Source organism: Stenella coeruleoalba (genome assembly GCF_951394435.1).
Source record: "Stenella coeruleoalba genome assembly, chromosome: 7".
NCBI lineage: Eukaryota > Metazoa > Chordata > Mammalia > Artiodactyla > Delphinidae > Stenella > Stenella coeruleoalba.
Window position 1 is genome coordinate 87626066 of NC_137153.1, and position 20704 is coordinate 87646769.

The 20704-nt window shown below is 44.4% G+C and overlaps 1 protein-coding gene across 1 annotated transcript in view; it reads left to right on the plus strand.

The window, feature by feature from the left end:
* ZCCHC7 (zinc finger CCHC-type containing 7) overlaps window positions 1–20704 on the plus strand; it is a 298518-nt gene that overhangs the window by 270338 nt on the left and 7476 nt on the right. The window contains exon 10 of the transcript XR_013829105.1: window positions 8261–8390. The gene's annotated coding sequence lies outside the window, so the exon portion shown is untranslated. The remainder of the gene's footprint in view (window positions 1–8260; window positions 8391–20704) is intronic.

Sequence of the window (20704 nt, forward strand, 5' to 3'; positions counted from 1 at the left end):
GCCTCCTTTATCAAAGATAAGGTGACCATATGTGCATGGGTTTATCTCTGGGCTTTGTATCCTGTTCCATTGATCTATCTTTCTGTTTTTGTGGCAATACCATACTGTCTTGATTACTGTAGCTTTGTAGTATAGTCTGAAGTCAGGGAGCCTGATTCCTCCAGCTCCATTTTTCATTCTCAAGATTGCTTTGGCTATTCGGGGTCTTTTGTGTTTCCATACAAATTGTGAAACTTTTTGTTCTCGTTCTGTGAAAAGTGCCAGTGGTAGTTTGATAGGGATTGCATTGAATCTGTAGATTGCTTTGGGTAGTAGAGTCATTTTCACAATGTTGATTCTTCCAATTCAAGAATATGGTATATCTCTCCATCTATTTGTATCATCTTTAATTTCTTTCATCAGTGTCGTATAATTTTCTGCATACAGGTCTTTTGTCTCCTTAGGTAGGTTTATTTCTAGATATTTTATTCTTTTTTTTGCAGTGGTAAATGGGAGTGTTTTCTTGATTTCACTTTCAGATTTTTCATCATTAGTGTATAGGAATGCAAGAGATTTCTGTGCATTAATTTTGTATCCTGCTACTTTACCAAATTCGTTGATTAGCTCTAGTAGTTTTCTGGTAGCATCTTTAGGATTCTCTATATACAGTATCATGTCATCTGCAAACAGTGACAGCTTTACTTCCTCTTTTCTGATTTGGATTCCTTTTATTTCCTTTTCTTCTCTGATTGCTGTGGCTAAAACTTCCAAAACTATGTTGAATAAGAGTGGTGAGAGTGGGCAACCTTGTCTTTTTCCTGATCTTAGTGGAAATGCTTTCAGTTTTTCACCATTGAGGACGATGTTGGCTGTGGGTTCGTCATATATGGCCTTTATTATGTTGAGGAAAGTTCCCTCTATGCCTACTTTCTGGAGGGTTTTTATCATAAATGGCTGTTGAATTCTGTCAAAAGCTTTCTCTGCATCTCTTGAGATAACCATATGCTTTTTCTCCTTCAATTTGTTAATATGGTGTATCACACTGATTGATTTGCGAATATTGAAGAATCCTTGCATTCCTGGAATAAACCCCACTTGATCATGGTGTATGATCCTTTTAATGTGCTGTTGGATTCTGTTTGCTAGTATTTTGTTGAGGATTTTTGCATCTATGTTCATCAGTGATACTGGCCTGTAGTTTTCTTTCTTTGTGACATCCTTGTCTGGTTTTGGTATCAAGGTGATGGTGGCCTCGTAGAAGGAATTTGGGAGTGTTCCTCCCTCTGCTATATTTTGGAAGAGTTTGAGAAGGATAGGTGTTAGCTCTTCTCTAAATGTTTGATAGAATTCGCCTGTGAAGCCATCTGGTCCTGGGCTTTTGTTTGTTGGAAGATTTTTAATCACAGTTTGAATTTCAGTGCTTGTGATTTGTCTGTTCATATTTTCCATTTCTTCCTGATTCAGTCTTGGCAGGTTGTGCATTTCTAAGAATTTGTCCATTTCTTCCAGATTGTCCATTTTATTGGCATAGAGGTACTTGTAGTAATCTCTCATGATCTTTTTTATTTCTGCAGTGTCAGTTGTTACTTCTCCTTTTTCATTTCTAATTGTATTGGTTTGAGTCTTCTCCCTTTTTTTCTTGATGAGTCTGGCTAATGGTTTATCTATTTTGTTTATCTTCTCAAAGAACCAGCTTTTAGTTTTATTGATCTTTGCTATTGTTTCCTTCATTTCTTTTTCATTTATTTCTGATCTGATTTTTATGATTTCTTTCCTTCTGCTAGCTTTGGGGTTTTTTTATTCTTCTTTCTCTAATTGCTTGAGGTGCAAGGTTAGGTTGTTTATTTGAGATGTTCCCTGTTTCTTAAGGTAGGATTGTATTGCTATAAACTTCCCTCTTAGAACTGCTTTTGCTGCATCCCATAGGTTTTGGGTCGTCGTGTCTCCATTGTCATTTGTTTCTAGGTATTTTTTGATTTCCTCTTTGATTTCTTCAGTGATCACTTCATTATTAAGTAGTGTATTGTTTAGCCTCCATGTGTTTGTATTTTTTACAGATCTTTTCCTGTAATTGATATCTAGTCTTATAGTGTTGTGGTCGGAAAAGATACTTGATACAATATCAATTTTCTTAAATTTACCAAGGCTTGATTTGTGACCCAAGATATGATCTATCCTGGAGAATGTTCCATGAGCACTAGAGAAAAATGTGTATTCTTTTGTTTTTGGATGGAGTGTCCTATAAATATCAATGAAGTCCATCTTGTTTAATGTATCATTTAAAGCTTGTGTTTCCTTATTTATTTTCATTTTGGATGATCTGTCCATTGGTGAAAGTGGGGTGTTAAAGTCCCCTACTCTGAATGTGTTACTGTCGATTTCCCCTTTTATGGCTGTTAGTATTTGCCTTATGTATTGAGGTTCCTATGTTGGGTGCATAAATATTTACAATTGTTATATCTTCTTCTTGGATTGATCCCTTGATCATTATGTAGTGTCCTTCTTTGTCTCTTCTAATAGTCTTTATTTTAAAGTCTATTTTGTCTGATATGAGAATTGCTACTCCAGCTTTCTTTTGGTTTCCATTTGCATGGAATATCTTTTTCCATCCCCTCACTTTCAGTCTGTATGTGTCTCTAGGTCTGAAGTGGGTCTCTTGTAGACAGCATACATACGGGTCTTGTTTTTGTATCCATTCAGCCAGTCTGTGTCTTTCGGTGGGAGTTTTAATCCATTTACATTTAAGGTAATTATCGATATATACGTTCCTATTCCCATTTTCTTAATTGTTTTGGGTTTGTTATTATAGGTCTTTTCCTTCTCTTGTGTTTCTTGCCTAGAGAAGATCCTTTAGCATTTGTTGTAAAGCTGGTTTGGTGGTGCTGAACTCTCTCAGCTTTTGCTTGTCTGTAAAGGTTTTAATTTCTCCATCAAATCTGAATGAGATCCTTGCTGGGGAGAGTAATCTTGGTTGTAGGTTTTTCTCCTTCATCACTTTCAATATGTCCTGCCAGTCCCTTCTGGCTTGCAGAGTTTCTGCTGAAAGATCAGCTGTTAACCTTATGGGGATTCCCTTGTGTGTTATTTGTTGTTTTTCCCTTGCTGCTTTTAATATGTTTTCTTTGTATTTAATTTTTGACAGTTTGATTAATATGTGTCTTGGCGTATTTCTCCTTGGATTTATCCTGTATGGGACTCCCTGTGCTTCCTGGACTCGATTAACTATTTCCTTTCCCGTATTAGGGAAGTTTTCAACTATAATCTCTTCAAATATTTTCTCAGTCCCTTTCTTTTTCTCTTCTTCTTCTGGAACCCCTATAATTCAAATGTTGGTGCATTTAATGTTGTCCCAGAGATCTCTGAGACTGTCCTCAGTTCTTTTCATTCTTTTTTCTTTATCCTGCTCTGCAGTAGTCATTTCCACTATTTTATCTTCCAGGTCACTTATCCGTTCTTCTGCCTCAGTTAGTCTGCTATTGATCCCTTCTAGAGTATTTTTAATTTCATTTATTGTGTTGTTCATCGTTGTTTGTTTCATCTTTAGTTCTTCTAGGTCCTTGTTAAATGTTTCTTGCATTTTCTCTATTCTAATTCCAAGATTTTGGATCATCTTTACTATCATTATTCTGAATTCTTTTTCAGGTAGACTGCCTATTTCCTCTTCATTTGTTAGGTCTGGTGGGTTTTTATCTTGCTCCTTCATCTGCTGTGTGTTTTTCTGTCTTCTCATTTTGCTTATCTTACTGTGTTTGGGGTCTCCTTTTTGCAGGCTGCAGGTTCTTAGTTCCCATTGTTTTTGGTGTCTGTCCCAAGTGGCTAAAGTTGGTTCAGTGGGTTGTGTAGGCTTCCTGGTGGAGGGGACTAGTTCCTGTGTTCTGGTGGATGAGGCTGGATCTTGTCTTTCTGGTGGGCAGGCCCACATCTGGTGGTGTGTTTTGGGGTGTCTGTGGACTTATTATGATTTTAGGCAGCCTCTCTGCTAATGGGTGGGGTTGTGTTCCTGTCCTGCTAGTTGTTTGGCATAGGGTGTCCAGCACTGTAGCTTGTTGGTCGTTGAGTGAAGCTGGGTGTTGGTGTTGAGGTGGCGATCTCTGGGAGATTTTCACCGTTTGATATTACGTGGAGCTGGGAGGTCTCCTGTGGACCAGTGTCCTGAAGTTGGCTCTCCCACCTCAGAGGCACAGCACTGACTGCTGGCTGCAGCACCAGGATCCTTTCATCTACACAGCTTCGCTCTGTTCAGTGGCCACCAACTGGATCCTTAGTTTCACTTAACTTCTTGTAAAATGCATGTTGTTCACAAACAGAACAGGAGGGCGGTGAGGAAATGTATCACTTCTTCTAACTGGGCTCCCAGCACCGGAATCCCCGCCTCGCCCAGCGGGCGAGCGGCTGAGGGAGATGCGGGCGCGGGCGGCGGCGTTCGGAGCGGGGCTTCTGCCTAGAATTCTTTACTTCCCTTTACAGTCTTCTCTACTATTGCGAATCTGGGTAAACCCCCTCCCCACCAATTCAGCTCCTGGGAACATCTCCCACCAATGTCTTTTCCTTCTTCCTAATGCTATATTTTCATTATGAGTCTAAAGATAGATGCAGTTATAATTGCACACCGAGAAAGACTCTTCTTTAAGTTCATTCCTTATTGAACTTGAACTTGATTAGATTTATCAAGAACAGCAAAACACACAGCCCAGAAACTTCCCCCCCAAACCGAGGCGGATCAGCTGAGCTCCAGCTCTGTGCAGGTGGCGGTGGAGCCCTGTGGCCCCCCAACCCCGCCTCCTCCCCAGGGGGCTTCAGGGAGGCGGGGGGAACAAGTTGGGAGAAATACGAGGAAGCCACGACAGCACATGCAGGGCTGACTATTTTTACACAACCCACTCAACCCTTGAAGAAGGAAATCAGTGTTTGCATGGGGTGGGATAATGTTTCTGATGTATTAACTGATGTGAATTATTTATTCTGTAAATATTTGTGTATGTGGAAAGATATTTATAAATATTTGTTTATGTGGAAAGAGTATATATTGCTAAGTGAAAATGAAAATACATATGATCCCATTATTGGGGGAAAAAAGAAAAACTACCTTCCTGCCCACCCTCCTATTGTTACTTACATAGAAAGAAATGAGGATTAAGGTGGTCCAAACAAAAAACTGATGTGAATATTTGTGCCTAGTACTTCCAATATGTGATGCTTCAGGAAAGGGTGATACAAGAAACCAAGGGGAAAAAAAAAACCCAACATTGGTTTTTGTGAAATTCACCACCCATCCAAAAAGCCTGAAACGCAGGAGGCCTTTGGGTACCAGCTTTATGCCATCAGCAGTACATCTACGGGTCACTGACCAGAAAAGCCAGCCTTTCCCTCCTCCATCCCTTCCTAAGATTAGGTAAAGTTCCCCCAGGCTGGAGGGGGAAGAGGCATGGAGAGGAAGCACGAAAGTGTCATGCTGCTGGCCTTCTGAGGAGAGGCCATGTCCCTGGCCCCATTCCCAGGGACTTGGCCTGGAGGTGGGGATGATAATAGCCCCCTGTGAGCTGGGGGCCTGAGAGCAGAGAGGACGGCAGCCTTGCCGCCCTGCTGGGTGGAGGCAGCAGGAGGCTGAGACGCCTGCACAGAATGTTTGGGCAAACGCACTGGGACAGCCTTAGACTAAGGGCTGAGCGGGGGAGCCACAGGCTTCCAGTGTGCCCCAGAGGGACCAGCGTCTTTGCCAGACCCCGCACCAGGCCCTGCTGTCCCTCTGCTTTTCCAGCCTTGGCCGGCTTTCCTCAGAGCTCAGACAGTCCTGCCACTGGGTGGCCAGGTTGGGGAAGGCAGCATGACTCTGTGCTGGGGGCGCCCATGTATTTGCTGGTTTGCAGCTCTCCTATAGCCCTGGTCACTGACAGGTGAGGAAGCCGAGCCTCAGAGCCGTTATGTGGTTTGTCCAGGTCACAGAGTGGAAGCCAGAGCACAGTCTGACTTCCTGTCGGTTTCAGCTGACTTCAGCCCCCACATTCTCTACTCAGTGGAGACAAAAAGATCAGAGGTGACAGTGCCACCTTGTATGCCCTTGGGCAGCCTGGGCCCCCAAACCAGACAGGACAAGAGGAGGGAGAGAAGAAACCACAGGAGCCACCATATCTCTTAAGTACAGTTTGCTGATTTCAAATTAGGTAGCACAATCTCCGTGAATAAAATTACAGTTCCCAAAGGGATCACAGCCAATTTAAATGTATAAGAGGCCATTAACCTGCCAGGCTGGCTATTAGAATTTAGCACCAGTGTCATTCGTGGTGTGGTTCTGCTATTACACGAGGGGCACTAGGGGTAATACAAGTGTGAGGCGCACTCGGCCTTGGGCTGGCAGGGTGCTGAGGACCAGAGTCACCCAAGAAGCTCTGACCTACCCTCCTAAGGGTTAGCAGAGCTTCCCTCTGTCCGAGAATGTCAGATACCCTTCCCTGGCCCCAGCCTCCCCTCCCATTACCCAGCTGAGTGACCTTGACAAACACTGCAGGTGGCGTTCCTGAAGCTGACCCTGAGGAGTTCAGCAAGCAGGAAGTTTATGGAGGAGGTTCTTGGATCAACACCTGAGGAAGGGCAGGGAGGAAGCAGGGGAGGGCAGAGGGAAGATGCTAGCTACTAGGCAGGCTCCATAAAGAGGGGAGACCCCTGAAGGTAGAATGTCAAAGGTGTCTGGAGTTACACGGAGCAGAGCCGGCCAGGCCTTAGCAGCCCCACATAGGTGAGTCATAGATGCAGGCTGCCTGGGGAGGAGTGTGACCCTGGGTGGGGCCCGTCTCTGCAGCTGAGGCCAGGCAGCTGATCCTCCATGGAAGAGGGTCTTGGTGGGCAGCAATGACCGACGCTCTCTGGAGCTGCCTCCCATCTGTCCAATGAGGGGAATCCTGACCCTGCCTCATGGCCCCAGGACAGAAAGGGATAATGTACATGAAGCCTAATCTCAGGCCCGCACACAGTAAGGGCTCAAGACATGTCGGCCCTCGTGTGTTATGTCCTGACCCACATCCCAGGATGACCTGCACTCTGTTCCCTTGGCTTTATACTCCCTCCCCAGCATCCAGAAAGTGTCTAGCGTCTCTTGCACACCTCCACTGGTGGACAGATAACTGCTTCCCAAGCCAGCCCTAGTCACTGTGAAGAGCTTTTTTGTTGTTTAATTTGGTAAATATACATAAAATATACCATTTCAACCATTTTAAAGTGTACAGTTTAGTAGCATTAAGTACATTCATAATGTTGCATAACTATCACCACCATCCATCTCCAGAACTTATATTATCTTCCCAAGCTGACTCTCTAAACCCATGAACACTAACTCCCCATTCTCTCCTCCCCCAGCCCCTGGCAGCCAGCATTCTACTTTCTGTCTCAATTAATTCGACTACTCTAGGTACCTTATATAAGGAGAATCATACAGTGCTTGTCCTCCTGCGCCTGGCTTATTTCACTCAGCATATGATGTCTTCAAGGTTCATCATGTTGTAACCTGTGCCAGCATTTCATTCTTTTTTGGGGCTGAATAATATTCCACTGTGTGTATATACTGCATTTTGTTTATCTGTGTATCTGTTGATGGACATTTGGGTGTTTGCACCTTTTGGCTATTGTGAATAATACTGATGTGAACATGAGTGCGTGCATATCTCTTCAAGTCCTTACTTTCAGTTCTTTGGGGTATATAGCCAGAGGTGGGCTTGCTGGATTATATGGTCATTCTCTGCTTAAATTTTTCAGGAAGTGCCGTACTGTTTCCCAAAGTAGGAATGGCTCTGAGAAAACTGCCTCATGTGCACTAGACTCTGCACCCCTGCAGCTTCCCTCACGGGCCCTGGCTTTGCCCTCAAGGCCACGTCCCTCATCTGCCCACTTTGCCCTGGGTTGGCCCTGCTGAGTCTTGATGGAGCCTGAGAGCCCTGCTGGGCTCTCTGTGCTGTGGGCAGGTCTCCCCCAGGCCCCATGTCCCCCGAAGTTGGCTCCCCTGGTACACACGCCTCCCTGGGCTCCCCTCCCACTGCTGCCTGCACAGAACACGTTTTCTCTTGAGAAACTCCCCTGGGCTGGGAGCATCCAAGCCACCCTGTTGTGAGGAGAGGGGCACAGAGTTGGGAATGAGCTGGCTGTGGTGCGTGGAATGCAATCCAGTCCCATACCTCAGCCCACCCCACCCACCTTGCAGCTGCTCCTCTCCCTCACGCCCCTCCAGCCACACTGGCCTTCCGTCTGCCCTCCTCCCAACTCGGAGTCACCTCCCCTCATTCTCTCTCCACAGGTTTCAGCTCAGCAGTCACCTCCTTGAGGAGACCTTCACTGACCACCTGGCATGAAGTCCCCACCTGCACCCTCTCTCTCACCTCACGAGCTTGACTTCCTTCACCGTGCTCACCGCTGTCCTCCAGCAGGTAAGCCCACAGGGCTGGACCTCTGCTGGTCCCCAGCTCTGTCCCGGTGCCCAGAAGGTGCCTGGCACAGAGGAGACACTCGATGGCAGCTGTGGAATGAACGTATGAAGGCCGAGAACCGGTGTCTCCCCCGCTCTCCCCTCCTGGCTGGGGAGTCGGAGGCCCTGGGGCAAGGACCCTCTCCTGAGGGTCTCACTCTCTCAGCTGTAGCCTGGACTCGACTGTCCCTAACGCCTCTTCCTGCTTTTCTGAGTCTCCTAAGTTCATTACCCCCACTAACAAAACAAAACAAAAATCTCTAAACAGAAGTATAAATATATCCTCCTGGGAAATTCTGAAGGCATTTTATATATATAAAGAGGTAACATAGATTTAAAATTGAAATTTTACTCTGCTCTGTTTCCAAATGAGACTGAAAGTTCCTTTGATATTCATAAATCTTTAAAATATCTAACCTCAGTTTCTGAAGGGATGAAGACTGCCTCTTCACCATCCATTCCTGAAGACTCCTAATTTCCCTGTCCTTTATTAAGTCCACCCAGTGGGATAGTGTGTGTGTGTGTGTGTGTGTGTGTGTGTGTGTGTGTGTGCGCAGAGAGGAGTCATGTCATCAACAACAGCAAATAAAACCGAATCGCACTTCAGTGGGGAATGGGTGGTGACCACAGCTCCTCCGATTGTACCTCCCAAGGCAGCTGCCCCAGACGTTGAACCCGCGTGTGTTCTCACTCAGCACCCTTTCCGCGTCCGTGGGAAGGGTGTCGTGATGGCACTTCTGCTGCAGAGCGGTGAAGCCAGTCCAGACCCAGGGCAGCGCAGCTGTCACAGGACACTCACGCAGGTGCTCAGCCCATAGCAGGCCGGGCCCACGGGGGCAAGTGAGGAATCGGAGGCCCTCACTCTCCTGGTTGTGGAACTGCAGGCTCAGCCCCGGCAGGGACTGTTTCCTTCAACCGCACCCTTCACATGGGCTGGCCTCGCCCTGGTCCCCAACCTTGCTGGGGGCTGGGCGCCTGGTGGGAGGAATACCGGATGCAGCTCAAGAGATGCGAGTCCAAGTTCTGTCTCTGGCACCACATGTGGACCAGGCACACCTCGACTCTCCCCATTTATAAACCAAGAGGGTTAGAATGGATTGTTTCCAAATTTCTCTCTCTGTTTGATGTCTCCTTTATTCCTGGCCTTGTTGCAGCCCCTGAGGTGGGGCTGGGGGATACCAAGATGAACAGGATCATGTGGTGACTCTGTCCTCACTGCGCTCAGTTTGGACAAAGAGATGAAATATGGGCATGAATGCCACTTGGTGGGAAGGAGACTTGAGTGTGGTCCAGGGAAGTGTTCTGGAACCTCAGAATGGAGTGTCCAGCGGGGAGACCAGAGCTGCTTCCCGGAGGAGCGGGACTAGAGCTGAACCTACAGTGTTGGGGGATGTGCATATGCTGAGATGGACGGGGAGAATCATTACAGAGGAGGACGGGTGGGAGACCCGGCCAGGCCAGCACAGTGGTCCAGAAGGAACTGCAAGTGAGAACACAAAGTGAATCTCTTAGTATCCCAGTACTGTGGGGCAGGGAAGAAAGGGATTCGGGGTTTGCTCATATGTGGGGTCAAAGTCTGAACAATGGATTTTTTTTTTTTTTGCCTGTGACAGTAGCTGGTCTTTGGCCACAGTAGGGGCTTGTTCTGGTGGTGGCATGGATGATTGAGTGGACTTCTCCAAAGAAGTTCTTGGGCCCGTTGCCACTTCTAGCATGAGAGTCCTGAGTGGGACCAGCCTGCACTTAATTTTATAAAAAGGAATTTTATAAAAGTTACATAAAACCATCAGAGGAAATTTGGAAAAGAGTAAAGAAGAAAAATAAAATTACCCCCAGCCATCCCTTAATATCATCCTGAGATATTGGGTGTGTTTCTATCCAGTATTTTCCATTAGCGTGGGTGGGCATGGACTACTGCTGTGTGGCTTATCTCCATATCACATGGTATGGCTCATACTGTTTGGGCACGTTTTTTATCTTCTTCCACATGCTTCCATCTCCCCTCTCAATAATACCTCTGTATCCATCAGCTGTTGCTATAACAATCCAACTCAAAATTCATGGCTTAAAACAAGATTTATTATTGCTCATGAGTCTGTGGGTCACGTGGGCAGTTCTACTGATCTGGGCAGGCCCAGCTGGTCTTGATTGGGGTTGTTTACGCATCTGTGGTCAGCTGGTGGGTCAGCTGGTGGGTCTAAGATGGCCTCATTCACATGTCTTGTGACTGGCCAGCTATTGCCTGGGCAACAGGGGGGACTGTGCCATGTGTCTTACCCTCCATCACATTCTGTGGGTCAAAGCAAATCACAAAAACAGCCCAGAGTCAGAGTGGGAAAGACTGCAAATTTCAGGGTAAAGGGTGTCGATACAGGGAGGTCAGTAATCGTAGCAGCAATTACTGTCATCAATCTACCATGCTCCTAATTTTCATTTTTAATGGCAGTAGAGTTTTTCATAGATGTACCACTTTTCATAGACATACCATTAAATGGGGACATGCCATATTTAATTTGTTTAAAAGTTTTCTCAAATAACACTTAAGTGAGCAACTTGGTAGAGCCTGAATCTTTGAGGTCAAGGAAAGCAGTGTTTCCCACCCTTAACCAAGAGGATTGAGCCAGAGTGTTCCCAAGGCCCCTTCGAAGCAGCACCGCCTGCACGCCTTCCTACATTCCTCATCTGACTGAATTCAAATATGCCAGACCAGGATTCTCAGAGCCAGTCCTGGCTGTTGAAATCACTTTCAAGAGTCCCTGTGGATCTCTGGGCCTCAGTTTCACCATCTATAAAACTAGAGGGTCGGACTAAATGGTTGGGGGATTGGACAAGAACAGTGTTTCTCAAATGATGTCACTCAGATCTAAAAGCCAGAAAGATGCCAGTGACATCCTTCTTACCTGTATTTTTAAATACATAAGAAACACACAGGGCACACGTGTATCATTCTTCCTGCCCTGCAGTGACCCCCTTTAAGAAATGGTGCCATGTAAAGAGCAGAGGGGACAGTGAGAGAGGTGTCGGCTGGCACATGCAAGGGTGATGTTAGATGTGTGTCTCCAGGCCAGGCAGCCATCACAAGACTGCCGATGATTGCTGGTTTCTGTTCAGTGTCTTGTCTTGTAATCTCAACATGTATTTGTGACCTTGCTCGATGTTCATTGTCTGTTAAATGCACTACAAAATTTAATTCCCATGGTTTGTGGCTGAGCAAAAGAGCTTTTAAAAGAAAGCTGGTGTATTTTAACTCATGAGCTCTTGTTATCCTTTTTTTTAAGACAATATTTTTATTTTATATATATATATATATATATATATATATATATTTTTTTTTTTTTTTTTTTTTTTTTTTTTTTTTTGCGGTACACGGGCCTCTCACTGTTGTGGCCTCTCCCACTGCGGAGCACAGGCTCCGGACGCGCAGGCTCAGTGGCCATGGCTCACGGGCCTAGCCACTTTGCCGCATGTGGGATCTTCCCGGACCCGGGCACGAACCCGTGTCTCCTGCATCGGCAGGCGGACTCTCAACCACTGCGCCGCCAGGGAAGCCCTAGGAGCATCATTTGATATGCTTATTTGTCATCTGTTTATCTTCTTTTATGAGGTGTCTGTTAAGGTCCTTGGCCCATTTTTTAACCAGTAATTTGTTTTCTTGTTGAGTTTTAAGAGTTCTTTGTATATTTTGAATAGCAGTCCTTTATCAGATATGTCTTTGGTAAATAGTATCTCCCAGTCAGTGGATGGTCTTGTTATTATTTTAAAGAGCTCCATGGATCAAATAAGTGAACTCCAACCATGCTTTGAGTTCTAACAGCCTAGGGAAGAGGTGGGGAGGGGGATGCTTGCTTTTTCTTCCCCAGCTGGGTTCAGAGGTCAACAGTCCTCCCAGACTGGAATGGGCAGGGCTGCCCAGCGGTACTTCTCAAGGGCCGCTGCTCATGGTGGCCTCATGCATTGTAGAGACCCTGGGGATAGAACTGGCAGTGTCCTGACTGCAGACTTTTCCTGCCTAGTCTGCTGGAAGAGGTCTTTCTGACACTTTGTGCTGGATATGTGGTTTTGTTTGCAAGTTTCCTTGGGAGAACCATGCCTCCTCGACTCCAGGAGGCTATCAGTTACGATGGCTCCACCCTCCATCCCAGGCTTTCTGAGGCAGGTGATCTCAAGGACCACTCCGCCCCACCCCTCAGCACAGTGGTTGGTTCGGGAGTGAGCATGTGACTCAAGCAGCCAATCAGAATTCTTTCCTGGGATTGTTGCATAGTCCCTGGGAGAAAGAGGGCTTCCTCTGGATAGCCTTGTCTTGCTGGGAGGTTGTATATCTGGGCTACCTAGCACCATGTTTCCTAACTCATGGAAAGAAGAAAGCCAAGGAGAGCCAAAAGATGGGGAGAGAAAAGGCCCTGACTGCCTGAGCCCCCACATAAGCCATGCCTGGTTGCACCCAGACTTCTACCTTTCAGGAGCCAATGAATTCCATGATTGCCTAGGTTCAAGTGAGTTAGGTACTTCTCACTTGCAACCAAGAGTCCTTCAAGATCCGTTCAGCAGGGCTTCCCTCTTCAGTTGTGCCGGTATGCACTATGTAACCATAGGGGGCATCCTAGACTTATATAATACACATTCTGTTCAGCTGAAAGTAGTAGGGTGCTCAATCATCACCTCCTCTCAGAAGCCCTCTTTGATTTCCCCAGCAGTTAGTCATTCCCTCCTCCATGCTTCCAAGAATCTTGTGAAAAATATACACTGTGGAGCCAATCCCTCTATATTGCAATTTACATACATACACACCTGCCTGTCTCCCCGTCAGACTGGGAGCTCCCTTGTAGGGACTAGATCTGATTTATCTCTTTTTCCTCAGTGACCCAACCGAGAATGTGCTTACATTTTTATCAAGTGAATTATCAAATCTCATGACAAAAAACAACTGGAATATCCCATCTAGTTTGCTGTAAAGAAAATTCTCCTTGTAATTGCCACAGAAAAGTACTGTAGATCAGGAGCTGACACACTTTTTTCTGTAAAGAGCCAGATAGTAAATATTTCAGGTTTAGCAGGCCACATTGTCTCTGTCATGACTTTCATTTCTCCTGTTGTAGCACAAAAGCACCACAGTGAGTAAACAAATGAACCTGGCTGCATTCCTATAAAACTTTATTTACAAACACTGTAATTTCATATAATTTCCATGTGTCACACAATAGTATTCTCCTTTTGATTTTTTTCCAACTATTTCACAGTGGAAAAATCATTCTTAGCTCTCAAGTCATGCAGAAATATACACCTGGCAGGATCTGGCCAACAGGCCTCAGTTTGCTGATTCCTGGTATAGACGGTCACTGGGCGCCTCCATCCACAGGGAGCAGTGGGACAAAGTTGCATCTCTCCCCTGACTTTGGGTCTCGGAGCTGGAAGGGCTGTCACCTGGTAGAGCAGCCTTGGCCTTCACCTGCCCTCACTATGTGAATAGGAGATTTGGGGCAACCTCCGGTGATCCACAGGCTCGCAGCATGTCAGAGCAAGAAGGACACAGCACAGCTGTACTTACCACAGACCCAGGGAGCTGAGGCCGCTTAAGCTTGCTGACTGGCCCAAGGTCACACACCTTGGCGAGTCTGGGTCCCATGGGACCCGCTGTGCTGTCATCCGGGAGGCTTTCACCAAACCACCCAGAGGAGGTTTATTCCTTTAGCCACAATCCTCCAGGTGCTGGTTTCACCTTCACACATCCTCACACACTTGACTCTCAGTTGCACCCACCTCCCCTAACCCCAAATGCCGCCAAGCTGTGACAGTCTGACAATGACCTTCCCCTCTCACCTATGAGGCCCAGATCTCCACCACATGCCGTGGCCCTCACGTGCCAGGTCCTTCCCAGCCCCCGTGAGCCCAGCCCATACAGCCAAGAAGGCACCTTTGTATAAGGGTCTGTTTCAGAGGCCCAGATGGCTCCAAACCGGTCTTCTCCATCTGCAGGAGATAACGGACGTGCATTTTAAAAAAGGAATAAATACATATTTAATGGCTTAGTTTAAGGAACTGAGAAAATATTCATTTTCTTAAACTGTTAATACATAATTAACTGAAAATAAAAATTAATTGGGTAAAACAGCCTAAAAATAATGAATATAACTGCATTGAAAAGAGGTTTAATTGTTCCAGAGACCGAAAAAGTCCCCAAAAACAGAGAAGGGAAGAGGCTTTGTCCAGCCACTGGGTAAGGGCTCTGGGTACGGGGCTCCCTGACCCCCCTGCTAGAGGGGGTGGAGGTAAAGACTGCCTTTTGCAACGCAACAACTTGACGATGAATTTAGAGAGCATCCCAATGCCCACCCCAGCCTTGACAGCACCCCTTCACCACCACCAATTCCAAAAAGGAAAGAAAGAAAAGAAAAAAATCCACTATTCTGCCTGACTGAGTCTCTCCTCTGGGAGGTCTGGGAGGTTAGGGAAGGAAGATACAGACACAAAATCCCCATAACAACTGGAGAAAAAGGCGAGGGTGCCCGGAGTGCAGTCAGAGGAGGGGAAGGCAACCGGGATCCAGCGAGGATGGGTGGGTGGGCTTTGACAGTGCAGATAAGGGAGGAACAGGAACAGTGGCCCCAGGCAGGGAGGCACAGGGATCCACAGGAAACAGCTAGAATTTTATCTGGCTGAAACAGGACCCAGGAAGGGCTGGGACAATGGGTCACAGGTGTGTGAGGAAAGCACCGGCTCTGGCCACCACGCCTGGAGCAGCCCGGCAAGCTCTGGGTCCCACTGTAGACCCTGCCTTTTATTATTCCTCTCTCTTGTGAATTCAGGTGGGGAAGGGTCTGCTGAGAGTCATGCCAGAATTCACAGGAGAAAGATTCTGTAATTTCTTTTAGCTCTGTGACTCTGGACAAAGTATTCAGTATTAATGCAGTTGACCATGACGTCTTCTGTGTGCGCGACTGACAGACCAAATTACCTTTCCTTATCTCCTTGGGAGAAAAAAAGGACCATTTATTTGACATACTTCATAATCATTTCACCTGATTGCCCCCTACGGAGAGCACGGGTGACCCAGTTCCCTCCCTCCTGCACAAGGCAGGAAGCATGTCCTCTAATAAAGCCCAGTTTCTAAAGAATGCTTTTAATCTTGGAATAGTGAGCATTATTTTCAATTGTATTTTTAATTCTCTATCTACTTTTTAAAATTCCACGTTTCCATCCTCTCTAATTCTCAGCTCATCAGAGCTGGGAGAGAGCTGGGACATTATGCACTCCCACCTCCTGCTTGGCATCTGCTGTGTGGAGAAGACAGTGGGCAAAGTCTGCTGGGGATTCAGAGGTGAGGGCTCTGTGCCACCCACGGGACACTGTTCTCTAGATGGGGGCTTGGAAATCCCTGGCTTATTGTGCCTGGCTTATTTCACTTAGTGTAATGTCCTCAAGGTTCATCCATGTTATAGTATGTTAGCATATGTCAGAATTTCCTTCCTTTTGGGGGGGCGGGGGGGCGAGAATCTCGGTTCCTTGACCAGGGATTGAACCCTGGCCATGGCAGTGAAAGCCCGGAATCCTAACCACTAGGCCACCAGGGAATTCCCCCAGAATTTCCTTCCTTTTTAAGGTTGAATAATATTCTATTGTATGTATACACCACATGTTGTTTATCCATTCATCCACTGAGGGATACTTGGGTTGCTTCCATATTTTGGCTATTGTGAATACTGCTGCTGTGAACAGAAGTGCCTCTTCAAGTCCCTGCTTGCAACTCTTTTGGATATATACTCAAGAAGTGGGATTGCTGGATCAGATGGTAATTCTATTTTTAATTTTTTGAGCAGAAGCAGCTTTTACTTATTACTCCTCTGGCCTTCTTCCACTCCTCAGGCTGGAGGCCAAGCCAGGCAGCAAATGAGAGCATGAGAAAGCAGTTTAGGGCTTCTCCAGAGAAAGGGAAAACTGACTGTGGGGTGATTTGCACCCACCCGCCAGGTTCTGTACACGGCCTCTCAGGGCTTCCTCTGGGGATTTCAAGTCAATGTTTCCTGGGATTTCCAAGACCCTTGCTCTGGACCCTGCCCTTGGGAGCCAGCAGGGGAAGCATTCACATATCAAATAGGATAATAAGCACCTGGGACCTGGGAGGTAGGTATGATCATTATCCCATTTTACAGATGAGAGTCTTGATGCTCAGAGAGGTTAAATGAGGGGCCCAAGGTCCCAGCTAGAAAGTGGTGAGGCTCAGACTAAAGCCCAGCTCTGTCCACGTTGCTTCCACTACCTCATGCTGCCTCTACTGGCATTTAAATGCGTGTGGAGATGTAAAAACCTCGTGCTGCAGGAAGAAGTGTCTAGGGGCAGGGATGCGGGAGACTGATTCTGACTTAGGAAGCTGGAAGTTTCCTTGGAGGAGCCACATTATAGCAGAACTTTGAAAAACAGGTAGATGTTGGAAGTTGGAGGAGTTGGGGGGAACTGGGTGAAAAGCTCCTTGAATGGTTCTGTCTGGTGAGAGGTGATAGATCTTAAATGCGGTAGAGATTTTCTTTTAAGACTGTAGCTCTAAACTATTAAGTTTGAAAGGTTTACGAAATGAATAATTTTATATGAAAATAAACATTTACAAGGTCAACTCAAAAAGAGGCCATATAAGAAATTGGAAAACTTTCACTTTCTACATTGTATATTTCTGTAATACTTGAACTATAAATGAACATATGTTACTTTTGGAATCTGAAAAATAAATATATAAAAATTAAATAGATATATTATTGTGGAAAATATGTACAATATATTGTTAGGTGTAAAAAAACAGATTGCAAATCAGTATATGTAGAGAATGACCCCATTTATGTAAGTAAATGTGCGAATGTGAGTGTGTATTTGAAAGGATATACACCAAAATTCTCTCAATGTTTATCCCTGGGAAGTAGAACTATGGGTGACTTTCTCTTTTCTATTATTTGTATTTTACACTAAGAAAAAAAATTAATTTGAAGAGAAACCTAGATGAGCTTGGGTATGGTGATGTGATGCCTTTTCAGATACAACACCAAAGACACAATCCAGGAAAGAAGTAATCGATAAGCTGGACTTCATTAAAATTAAAGACTTCTGCTCTGCAAAACACAATATCAAAAGAGTCAGAAAACAAGCCATAGACTGAAAAAGAATATGTGCAAAAGACACACCTGATGAAGGACTTGTATCCAAAATATACAAAGAACTCTTGAAATTCAATGATAAAAAAACTACCTGGTTAAAAAATGGGCCAAAGATCTTAACAGACACCTCACCAAAGGTGATAAACAGTTGGCAAATAAGCATATGAAAAGATGCTCCACATCATATGTCATCGGGAAAAATGCGGATTAAAGAAACAATGAGATACCACTACACACATATTAGAATGGCCAAAATTTGGAACACTGACAACGTCAAATGCTGCTGGTGACGTGGAGTAACAGGACTCTCATACGTTTCTGGTGGGAATGCAAATGGTACAGATACTTTGGAAGTTTCATCAGTTTGGCAGTTTCTTAGAAAAGTAAACATACTCTTACCATAGGATCTAGCAGTCGTATGCCTTGGTATTTACCCAAAGGAGTTGAAAACTTAGTCCACGCAAAAACCTGCACACAGATAATGTATAGCAGCTTTATTCATAATTGCCAAAACTTGAAAGCAACCAAGATGTCCTTCAGTAGGCGAATGTCTGAACTGTGGTACATCCAACACAATGGAATATCATTCATTCAGCACTATAAATAAATAAATGAATGAATGAATAAACAAAACCAAACAAACAGAAACAGAGCTGTCAAGCCATGAAAAGACATGAAGGAATCTTTTTTTAAAATTTACTTTATTGAAGTATAGTTGATTTACAATGTTGTGTTTAATTTCTGCTGTACAGCAAAATGACTCAGTTATACATATATACATTCTTTTTCATATTCTTTTCCACTATGGTTTATCATAGGATATTGAATATAGTTCCCCGTGATATATAGTAGGACCTTGTTGTTTATCCATTCTATATATAATAGTTTGCGTCTACTAATCCCAGACTCCCACTCCATCCCTCCCCCACCCGCCTCCCCACTGGCAACCACAAATTTGTTCTCTATGTCTGTGAGTCTGTTTTGTAGATAAGTTCATTTGTGTCGTATTTTAGATTCCATACATAAATGATATCACATGGTATTTGTCTTTCTCTTTCTGACTGATGTACTTAGTATGATAATCTCTAGGTCCATCCATAGTGTTGCAGATGGCATTATTTCATTCTTTTTTATGCTGAGTAGTATTCCATTGTGTGTGTATGTGTATATATATATATATATATATGTATATATACATACACACACATATATATACACCACATCTTTATCCATTCATCTGTCAGTGGACATTTAGATTGTTTCCATGTCTTGGCTATTGTAAATAGTTCTGCAGTGGACACTGGGGTACCTGTATCTTTTCAAATTATAGTTTTCTCCAGATGTATGCCCAGGAGTGGGATTGCAGGATCATATGGCAACTCTATTTTTAGTTTTTTAAGGAACCTCCTTACTGTTCTTCATAGTGGCTGTATCAATTTACATTCCCACCAACAGTGTAGAAGGGTTCCTTTTTCTCCACACCCTCTCCAGCATTTGTTATTTGTAGACTTTTTAATGATGGCCATGCTGACCAGTGTGAGGTGGTACTTCACTGTAGTTTTGATTTGCATTTCTCTGATAATTAGCGATGCTGAGCATCTTTCATGTGCCTGTTGATCATCTGTATGTCTTCTTTAGAGAAATGCCTATTTAGGTCTTCTGCCCATTTTTCGATTGGGTTGTTTATTTTTTTGTTAATCAGTTGTATGAGCTGTTTGTATATTTTGAAAACTTGTCAGTTGCATCATTTGCAAATATTTTCTCCCAGTTTGTAGGTTGTCTTTTCATTTTCTTTATGGTTTCCTTTGCTGGTCAAAAGCTTGTAAGTTTGATTAGGTCCCATTTGTTTATTTTTGCTTTTATTTCTATTGCCTGGAGAGGCTGACCTAAGAAAACATTGGTACAATTTGTGTCAGAAGATGTTTTGCCTGTGTCCTCTACTAAGAGTTTTATGGTGTCAAGGACCTGAAAGAATCTTAAATACATATTAGTAGGGGAAAGAAGCCAATCTGAAAAGGCTATATACTGTATGATTCCAACTATAAGACATTCTAGAAAAGGAAAAACTATGGAGACAGTAAAAAGATCAGTGGTTGACAAGGGTTGGTGGGAGTGATAGAAAGATAAATAGGTGGGGCACTTAGGATTTTTAAGATGTATGTTATTATAATGATGGATAAATGTCATCATACATTTGTCCAAACCCATACAATGTATAACACCAAGATGAACCCTAAGGTTAACTATGTACTTTGGGTGATAACAATATGTTAATGTAGGTTCATCCTCGGTTAAAAATGTACCATACTAGTGGGGATGTTGATAATGGGGGAGGCTATGCATGTGTGATGGCAGGGGATATGTGAGAAATCCCTGTACCTTCCTCTCAATTTTGTTGTAAATCTAAAACTGCTCTAAAAAAAATAACTTTAAAAAGTTAATTTGAAAAGAAAAAGAAAGTAAAGCTTGTTCAAGCACTACTCTTGCAAAAGGATACAGGCCGTTCTCAGGATGAATCTTGTCAAGGTTTCACATAACAATTAATTCCTATGCTATTTAACCTTTTCCAGAGCTTAAAAAAGTTTAAAATTTTCCAATTAATTTTATACACTTAGAATAACTCCAATACCAAGACTTAATTTTCTTTTTTTTAAAAAAGCATCAGATAAAGTACGTTTACCTAAAATCAGAAGCCAACATCATACTCAATGATAAAACACTCAACTCTAGTCTAGAGGGATTCACATTTGAGTCAGAATTAAGACAAGGATGTCAGTTAGGTATCAGCAATGCTAGCGGCTCTAACAAACAAAACCCCAAATCTCAATAGCTTAACACAGTAACAGTTTATTCCTTATTCACCCAAATAACCATGAGGATCCCTCGTCAACAAGCACCTCTCATTAGGCTTTTCATGGACCTAAACTCCTCTGCCTCTGGTCCTGCCATCACCTAGAACTGCTGCTAGATCCTCAGACAGCAGACAGAGAGAGGAGAGGGTGGTATGGGAGTTTCACAGGCCAAGCAGGAAAGCCACTTATGTCATTTCCACCCACCATCCAAAGGCTAGAACCCAGTCACAGGGCCACACAGGACTGCAGGGGGGCTGGGAAGAGCGTTCTAGCTTTGTGCCCGG